The sequence below is a fragment of the Galeopterus variegatus genome, unplaced genomic scaffold, assembly GCF_000696425.1.
Source record: "Galeopterus variegatus unplaced genomic scaffold, G_variegatus-3.0.2 Scaffold1755, whole genome shotgun sequence".
NCBI lineage: Eukaryota > Metazoa > Chordata > Mammalia > Dermoptera > Cynocephalidae > Galeopterus > Galeopterus variegatus.
In genome coordinates this window covers 155,296-165,668 of record NW_007727866.1, presented here as the reverse complement: position 1 = coordinate 165,668, position 10,373 = coordinate 155,296, and positions in this window count along the sequence as shown.

Here is a 10,373-nt window from a genome sequence, read left to right as displayed (position 1 = left end):
CTATACTCAAGAAATCTCACTGGAGGAGTGAAAATCCACTGCTTTTAGAGGACAAGATTCTAGACTGGAGGCTGATGTGCTAATGGGATATAACTTCTGAGGACCATGGGAGAGGATGAGTATCTTCTGCATGGCAGAGAATGGTGACCAGCCTCCAACATGAACCCCAGTGATCTTTGTCTCCTGGTAATCATGCCCTTGGGTAGTCCACTCCCTCTTTGGATAGGGTTTACCTTAATAACCAAAACGATGTTGCAGAAATGATGGTGTGTGACTTCCAAAGCTGGGTCATAGAAACACACTATTAACTAATGCCTCGTCCTCTCTTGAATCACCTATCTCCTCTGTTGCTAGGACATGTAGAAACAGACATACAGCTGATGGTGACAGAAATGAGGTCAATCTTGACAGAGATCAGTCTGATAACATATGAACAGTTATAAAACTAGATCTTCCAACCTGGTTTGTGCCATAAATATATGTACTCATACATACATTCACATATTCATATATATATATATATATATATATATGAAAAAACTTGAATGTTCAAATTCTACCTATACCCCCTCTTACAACCAGGCACACTGCGCCAGCACCTCAGAGCCCACCTGGGGACCTTAGGCATGGAGAAGGGGACTGGACTCCCCTCCCACAACCAGGCACACCACACCAGTGCCTCGGGGCCCATCCATGGACCCGAGGCATGAAGAAGGGGACTGTACCCCCCTCCCAGAACCAGGCACACTGCACCAGCACCTCGGGGCCCACATGGGAACACAAGGTATGGAGTTGGGGACTGGAACCCCCTCCCACAACCTGGCACAACGTGCCAGCACCTCAGGGCCCGCCTGGGGACCCGAGGTATGGAGCTAGGGACCAGCCACTCCCCACAACCAGGCACACTGCCAGTGCCAAGGAGCATGCCAAAAACATCACCTCCATGTGGGTGGCCCACCACAGCCACCACAATAACCATGTCTGCCGTGAAAACAGCTAGACGCTACAACCACCACGCAGATGGTCCACCAACCACTGGAGTGCACTGACATAAGGAGAGTCACCAGCAGTGATAAAGAAAGGAAGAGGATGGCTCTCTCCACAAAGCCCATTTCAGAGTGACAGAAGAAGCATCTGCTCTATGATAATATTGGGGGACCTGACCACACCTCTCAGCACTGGACAGATCATCTAGGCAACAAATCAACAGAGCAACCATTATTCTTTCAGAAGGAGAGAAGAAATCTAGGGTAATTAGAGGGGGAAGAGGGGAGAAATCCAGGGTAATTAGAGGTGGGATGGGGAGAGATTGGACAAGGGGCATAAAGAATAATTATAATTTGTAACAATACATATGCTAGTAATATTGATTTGATCAACATATCTCAATGTTGAACACCAAAAATATGTATAATCAATTTTGATTCAATAGAAATTAAAAAAAAAAATTCTACCTATAACTGTGAAAAATATTGACAATGTCCTGCATGGAAAATGACTAAGCAAACTGGTTTATTGACCTAAGAGAGCTCAGAGCAGCACGTCTCACACTACCCTAAGGAACACTGTGTTCCTTGAGATATTAACAGATAATGCAAGAAAAACAGGTACTGTGGCCAAAAAATTCAGGCAGTGCTACTTTAAGATGTGAACTTTCTATTTATCTCCAAACCTCTGGCACTATAATCTAAAATCCATAACATATTATAAGTAAATGTACAGAAAATCCATTCTCATAGTATTAAATGTGTTATTTTATTTTATTTTTTGTGGCTGGCCAGAAACCTAAGTTATTTTAATTTGCAGTATAATATCTGCTACTAAAATAATACATAGTAGTGATTTCTAGTTAAACATGACAACTGAATGTACCAGTTTACTACTACTCTCTCCCCAAATCTCACTAAGACAATAAAAAGATTTCTTTTTTTTTTTGGTGGCTGGCCAACCTTGGTGTTATAACACCACAGTCTAACCACTGAGCAAACTGACCAGCCACAAAAGTTGTTTTTATTTTCCAGTTGGCAGCTGGCCAGCATGGGGAACTGAACCCTTGACCTTGGTGTTACAAGGTGACCTTGGTGCTCTAACCAATTGAGTTAACTGGATAGCCCCAAAAGTATTTCTTAAAAGGCATAAATAAGAAAAAAAGAGAGAAGATAATGTCAATAAAGTTTTGGAAGTTCGAACCTATAGTTCCCAAAGTAGAAGAAACAGGAGGATTAGTTAAAAATCTGTATGAGAAGCAGGGAGAGCCCCAGAACCTTGCCCACTCCTTGTAGCAGGGGGAATGCCTCCCTCCATCCTAGAGGGAGGTTTCTGCTCTGAAAATGCAAAATCGGTGAGGTTCCAGCCTCAGTGACACCAGGCACAGCCATGCATAGAACCTTACAGAAAACCAGGTCATTAAGTGAAAGCTCTCACAGGGAAAGGTCCATGCTCTTCCCTGTCCAGCTCTGAAAAGGCTGCCAGCCAGGCTTATTACGCCTTCAGGAAAAGAGGCTAGAGGAGGGAGGTAACTAATCAAGAGATGGGATACACCAAGTGTGATATTTGGGGGCCCACCAATAACATGACCAGGCAGATCACCTTACTGCAAAACCACACAAGTCTGCAATGTCTCTGTGGTGTTATAACACTCTGGTTCATTCAGTGCCCAGAGTGACTCAGTTAGCAAGTAATTATTGAGTATTGACTATGTTCTGGCTCCAAAGATATAGCGGTAAACAAAACAAATAAAAATCCCTGCCTTCATAAAACTTACATTCTACTGAGATAAACGAAAGACTCACACAAAGGAATTTCATAATGCTAGAGACAGAGGAAATCCTAAAAGCTTCAAGAGAGAATAAAACAGGGTTAGGAACAAGAATACCATGGGACTTCTTAGCAGCCATACTGGAAACTGGAAGATAGTAGATAAATGCCTTTGAAATACTGAGTGAAAATGATTCCCAACCTAGAATCCTACACCAGGCCAAACTAACATTCAAATGTAAGAACAGAACAATGACATTTGTAGTCTCAAAAATTTCACCTTACCTATACTTTTCTTAGGAAGCTCCTAGAGGGTATGGCCCGTCAATATCAGGGAATAAACCAAGAAAGAGGAAGATCTGAAATCTAGGAAACAGAATATAATACAGAAAGAGGCAGATAGAGATGCAAGAGCTGGCTGCTTATCAAGCCTGGAGAACAATCAGTCCAGACTGGAATAGGAGGATGAAGGCCTTCTAAGAGGGACATCTTCAAGCGGATAAGGAGAGTAACAGGTTACCTGATGGGTCTGAACATGTTGAGACGGGATTCATTTTTATGGAAAGGTTTCAGGATAGATTAGTGATAGGTACAGAGACTATCGACCAAGTAAATATAATTGTTACCAACTTTAGTAGGAAAAAATAAATTATACAGTGAATAATATGTATATAACGAAAGTAATACAAACACTGAAAACTGATCTAACCCCAAAGTGTTATTAACTATATTGGGAGAATGGAGGGAGATAATGTGAATGTTTATGTGTGTGTGTACAGAAGGGGGTGTAAAAAGATTCAATCCTCAATTTTCACATTAGGAAGGAATGGATAATATCTAAAACCGGAAAATAAAACAAATGACAGTATAAGATACTAAGCAATATGGAGGCAAATTGCAGAAGAAATAGCTACAAACATTGAAAGTAGTTTCATCTAGGCAATGGGGAAGTGTAGGACAGGGACTGCTGTTTTCCTTGTCATAAATCCATACTGGACAATTGGCTTTTTAGAAAATTGAGATATAATGCACATACAGTGCAATGTATGTGTTTAAGTATACAAGTAAGTAAGTTTTGACTACCTGATTTTTTAAAACTATGTTCATATGCTACTTTGATTAAAATAAAATAAAAATTAAAAACAAACAAACACATGGCACTCTTCTGAAATGTTTTTTGGTAATGAAACTGTGAGTAAGAAGCCCTCCTGGGATGTGCTTGTGAGTTTCTACAGGAGCCTCCCTGGCCAGAAGAAGGGACTATTATTTCAACTGGCTCAAGCCAGTTCATACTAAGAGCTCCAGGACAGGCATTTTTCCAGGCTTGTGGGCTACATATTTTTAAAATACTCTTTACCTTCTTCCATTTTCGCATTTGAAATTAGCATCTGTCTCAAATGCTTGAGGAGACCAGCCCAAGTAAACGTGCTGTATGCCAGGGAATTCGCAGACATCTGAGGAATGTTACGAACACCCAGCATCTTGAATTCAGGATGGGGAACGAGATTCTCCATTAAGTCTCCTGTAAAGAAAAAAGATCTGAATTAAATTTTTTTTTTTTTTTTTTTAAAGGTGACCAGTAAGGGGATTCTGACCCTTGACTTGGTGTTGTCAGCACCACACTCACCCATTGAGCAAACCAGCCATCCCTATATGGGATCTGAACCTGTGGCCTTGGTGTTATCAGCACCACACTCTCCTGAGTGAGCCACGGGCAGGCCCCTGAACTAAATTTTTTTATTCCACATTGTTGCCATTGACCAATACACAACAAAGATTTGATAGTATTCCTGGCCAAATGTATTTTCTCCTCTAAGGCCAAAAATTGCTTAAACTTTAAAATATAAGTACAATTTCAGAGACAATGTCTATTACAGGCCACATCTTTGCTTCATTTTAGCAACCATTTTAACATGGGTGAGAAAACACACTTTGCCAAAAAGGAAACAAGAATTTAGATGCTGAGTAACTGGAAATGTGAATGAAATATTTAGCTAGCCCCCAGGAAAACAAAGCAAGCATGAGAGCTGATACACTTTTCTTATTATTCTGTGTTCACTAAATATTCCTTTAGGAGTTTTCCTAGATCTTTTATTTATTTTATCTGGTTAAATGATAATCAAAACCTGTTCATATGAAACCCAACTTGGAAAGAAGACAGAATTAGTAATTCCTTAAGACAGGAATGTGTCTATCTTTAGAAACTTGTATTTGCAATGAAAAAAAAATTAAGGAGAAAGGCTAATTTGCTTTACAATCACAGCTGTCTTATATGTTTATAGAAAATATCTAGAGGAGAGAGAAAAATATATTACTATAACAAGAAATGTAAATTTTATAATACCATTGAGAGCAAACTCACATCCTACTTCCTAAAGAACAAATTTTTACACAAACATCTACAAAATGCTGAACAAATGGGCTTATGCTAGGGGAGTTTCCTCTAAAGATAAGAATCCTTTTCTGTTAACACACCTGGAGTTGAATTCTATGCACAGCAACACACAGCAAATCATGCCTGAGCACTAACGCATGAATTATTCATTGTTGCAACCTCCTCTGTCCTCTCGCTTTCTCGTTCAACTACTCTCACCTTAATCATTCTTGGATCTTAGTGAGAACCTAATCCACAGGCCTCCTGTCTTCTCAATCCATCAGTCTTCCTCTTTCCGGCAAAATCTCACTTTCAGGTCAGCCCCATTCTCCACATTCTGTGTCAGAGCACAACTATAGGAAAGTCACACCACATGGCAGACTGGGCCCCCTCTGAATCCACAAGTTCCGAACAGAACGCCGATGCCCACATCTACGTCTCGGGCCCACACCACTTTTCTGAACTCTACACCCACATACTCTCCAGTCACCAAATATTTTTACTGAGCGCTTAGTTTCGCCATGCGCTGTTCTCAGCACTGGGAAGATAGTGGTAAACAAACTAGACACAAATCACAGTCCTCATGAAGCTTACGTTGTAGTGGAAGGAGACAAGTAATAAACAAATAAAATAAATACTTTGTCAGAGAAAATGCTACAGATGAAAATAGAGCAACGTAAGGGGGAATAGGAGATTCAGGCCGGGTCTGGGCAGATTGTGAAGAAGATGGTTATGGACGGCTTTGTTGAGAAGATGATGTCTCGTCAAAGACCTGAGTGGGGAGATGAGCCAGTGGATATCTGAGGTCATTTAGTGCAGAGACCCTGGGGCCAACCATGTCTGAGGAACAGCATGGAGGCCAACGTGTAGGAAGAGAATGAGTGAGGAAGACAGTAGAATACAAGACCTGGAAGGTAGGGGAGGCCAGACTGAGCAAAGCTTTGCATGTGACTGCAAGGGCTCTGGCTTTAACTGTGGGTGAGATGGGAAACCTCTGGGAGGTTTTGAGTAGGGGAGTAACAGGATCTGACTTAATCCTTTTAAAACCATAAGGCCAGACATCAGTCTGGGTGCCAGACTGAAGAAAAAGTGTGGGCTGGCAAAGTGGGAATGGGAGGACCAGTTAAGCTGTCCTCCCGCTAACTGCCCAGACATTGTCACTAAGATATAGCAAAGGCACCTCATACCCAGCATGTCCAGGACCCACCTCTTTCTCTGTCCCCTCCTGCGCCCCACAAACCAGGTCCTTTTTTAGTGTCCCCAGCCTGGGCTAATGGCACCACCATCCACACTGTTGTGTAAACCAGGGCCCAGTGAATTATGCTCTACTACTCTCTTTCACTCATTCCTCATGTCCAATCCAGCCCCTAGTCCTGTCCGTTTTATGTCCCACCCCCCAATCTCTCCCAGGCCCATCCTCTTTACTCTATCTCCATTTGTTTATTTCCACGTGGCAAGGACCTGCTGTATGACAGGCTCTGAGGATAGGAGCGGTGAACGTGGTAGACAAGACCCTGCCTCATGGAGCTTCTATTCTAGTGGATAAAAACAGAGAATAAAAAGTTAATAAAACAACATGAGAGAGTGATAAGCGCTGGGAAGGAAATGAACAGAATGATATCATAGCCATTCACTCCTTAAACAGGATAATCACAGAAGGCCATTTTAAGGAGCTAACAGTAAGCTGAGTCCTGATACATGAGAAGGGAAATGGTCGGGAGAAAATTTTCTGGTAGAGGGAGCAGGAAGGTAGAGCCCCTGGTGAGAATAGGCTGAGCTATATAAGAAAAAAAGAGGAGACCCCTGAGGCTGCAGCCCGTGAATATGGGGAGAATGGCCAGAGAGAAGGGAAAATGGGAAGGCAGAAGACAGAGCCCATAAGATTCCTGAGCAATCGCAGGCTTTATTGTAAGAAATCTAGAACTAAATTTTTTAAATTGAGCAACTAAGGCATGAAGGAAGGAACAGGCTTCTGGGGGAAAGCTAAGAGATCTGTTCTAGACACACTATGTTTGGGATGTCCATGAAATGTGTCCATATATGTTTAAGGAAGGCTGCTGGACACAGAAATCTGAAGCCTAGAGAAGTGGTCAGAGTTGGAGATAAACTGGCAGGTTGGAGAATACAGATGGCGTTTAAAGCTACGGAACTGGGCTGGTCACCTGGGAAGAGGGTCCGAGACCAGCACTGAGAGCTTGGGGAAAGGAGGAGGGGCCAAAAATAAAAGGAAACAAAAGGAGTACTAATTGAGATCAAAGGAAAATCAGGACTGGGGCTCTCACAAAACACAGTGGAGACTTTGAACTTGACGGTTCAGCTATCCCAAATTCTACTGAGAGGGTGATAGAAACAAGGACAGCAAAGTGTCCACTGAATTTGGCAACATGGGCTTACTTGTGACCTAATAAAAACAATTTCAAAAACGTAAGGGTGGGGGGAAGAAAGTAGAAATGAATGGGTTAAAGAGTGAATAGGAGGCGAGGAAATGAGGACAGCAAGGGTAGACACCCCTTTGAGGATGCTGGTTCTAAAGATTAACAGAGAAATGGGGCAATCACCAGATCACCAGAGGGTGATGTCAACAGAGGGCTTTTTTTCAATGTGAGAGATGCCAGAGGATATTTGTAATGGGAGTAACCTAGGAAAGAGGCATAAGTTAATGATACAGTATGATGGGAGGTGAGTGCAGGATTTAAGTCCCTGAGCAGGAGAGGGCATGGGACCCAGAACCACTGACAGGAGCAGGACACTCTCCCACTGTGACACAAAGTGAGGTGCAAACGTGGGCCCAGAGCAGTAAAGTTTGTAGACTTGATAGTAGGAGTCAAGGGAGCCCTGTCTAACTAACTACCTTGATTTTCTCAGAGCAGCGTGAGCTCAAGCCGCCGCACTCTCTCCAGTGAATGAGTGGGTCAACCCGTAGACTCACCTCCAACCAGCTCTCTGCAGGCAGTCTGATGAATCTTTTCAAAAGTTAAAGTGATTATGTCACCAACCGGTTTAAAACCCTTAGATGGCTTTCCCCTGTTCTTAGATTAATAAGGAAGACCTTTAAATGGTTTACAAGGACCCGCAAGGTCAGCCCCAGCTCCCACTCTGCTCTCAGATTACAAATATACTCTACACCATTCTCAGAGTCCCAGTGACACTGGATCCCTCACCATTTTTGATGTGCCATGCTCCCTTCTGCCATAGGGCCTTTGTGCATGCTATTCCCTCTGCCTGGAACCCTCTTCTCCCTGCCTTTGCTTAGTTAACTCCAAGTCATCACCCAGCTCTTGGCTCAAGTGTCATTTCCTCAAGACAGCTTTCTCTGCCTCTTCAGCCTAGGTCTGGTTCCTGCATGACAGATTCTCTTAAAACTGTACTTCTTTCCTTCACAGCATTTAACTCAATTTATAATTATGCATTCTTGGTGTAATTATTTGTTTAATGTTTCTTTTTTTTTGTCTTTTTTCGTGTCCGGCAACAGATCGCAACCCTCAGTGTCGCGCCCGTACCGGACCGGGACCGGCAACGGGATCGCAACCCTCAGCACTGTGCCCGCACCTCGCTCAGCCAGTGAGCGGGAACCAGTCTGTATGTGGGATCCGAACCCTCAGCGGGAGCGCAGCTGCGCTCTCAAGCGGCGCACTGTAGCAGTGCGCCACCGGGCCGGCCCCTGTTTAATGTTTCTTTTTCACACTGAACACAATGTCTGTGTTGGATCCCCATTGTATCCCCAACATTTAGCAGAGTCCCCAGCACATAGGAAGAAGTTGATAAATATTGGTTGAGTGAACAGACATGCACCCAATACAGTAAGTCCTGTGAGATGCACAGAAATTAGCAAGACACACATCTCCAAGAAGCTGCAAATGAGTGGGGACTACAAAACATTCACATGGCAAAATCCCTCTCTAAGGAAACACATGGGACTAGCTATAGTGGTAGCATCTGGAAAGGGGTAGGAGGGAGACGTACTTTTGATTGCATATTCTTTTTCTTTCTTTTTTTATTAAAAAAATTTTTTTAATTTTACAGACCTCCACAATGAAGACGATTGCATATTCTTTTATACTTGAATAAATGTGTATATGTATATATATCACCTTTAAAGGTAAGCAAACATACTTAAAGAAATAATAAAGACAAAAAACATTAAATGACATAAATGAGATATAGAATGCCACAGGAGTTCTAAGAAAAGAAGGTTACTTCCAGCTAAAGGCCTCAGCAGGAAAGCTTCATGGAAAAATTATCACTTGAATTGGAACGTGAAGGATAAGTAAGTTTTTAATAGAGGTAAAGAAGTGAGGGAAGAAGTGATTTCTGAGGGGAGGGAATACTGGTCTAAGGGACCAGGGCAGGAAGTACCAGACTGAAGAAGGACATTCAAGATAGGGTGAGAAACAGATGGGGTCCATGCAGAGAAGGCAGTGGGAGATGAAGTTAGTAAGTTAGGGTTCAGGGCATAATGAATGCAAGGAATGCCAGGGTAAGGAATGCTGACAAATCTGTCAGGTAATGCATGAGCCACACAATAAGCAATAGAGGGCAGAAGAATTAGAATTGTGCTCTGGGGAGGCTCATTTGGAGCCAGTGTGCAAGATGGACCAGAGAAGGAAGAGGCAGGCAACAGGAAGGAAAGCAGGATTAATACCACCTTAAGACAGGAATGTCAGGGCCGGCCAGTTACCTCAGTTAGTTAGAGCATGGTGTTGCAACACCAAGGTCAAGGGTTTGGATTTCTGCACCAGCCAGCCACCAAAAAAAAAAAAAGAAAGAAAGAAAGAAAGAAAACATATGCCCAAACAAAAATTTGTACACCAATGTTAATAAACAGTATTATTCATTACTCATTATAGCCAAAAAAAAGTAGAAACAACCAATGTCTATCATCTGGTGAATGGATAAGCAAAATGTTACATATCCATACAATGGAATACTATTTAGCCATAATAAGGAATGAAGTACAGGTACATGTTGCAACCTGGATGAATCTTGAAAACATTATGCTAAGTGAAAGAAGCCAATCATAAAAGGCTGCATATTGTATGATTTCATTTGTACAAAATGTCCAGAATGGGCAAATCCATAGAGACAAAAAAGGACATTAGTGGTTGTCTAGGGCTGGGGGAAAATGGGAAATGGTTGCTAATAGGTACAGGGTTATTTTACTGAGTGATGAATATAAGGTTGTATATAAGTTTATGAATATGCTTAAAAACATTGGATTGTATACTTTTTTTTTTTTTTTTTT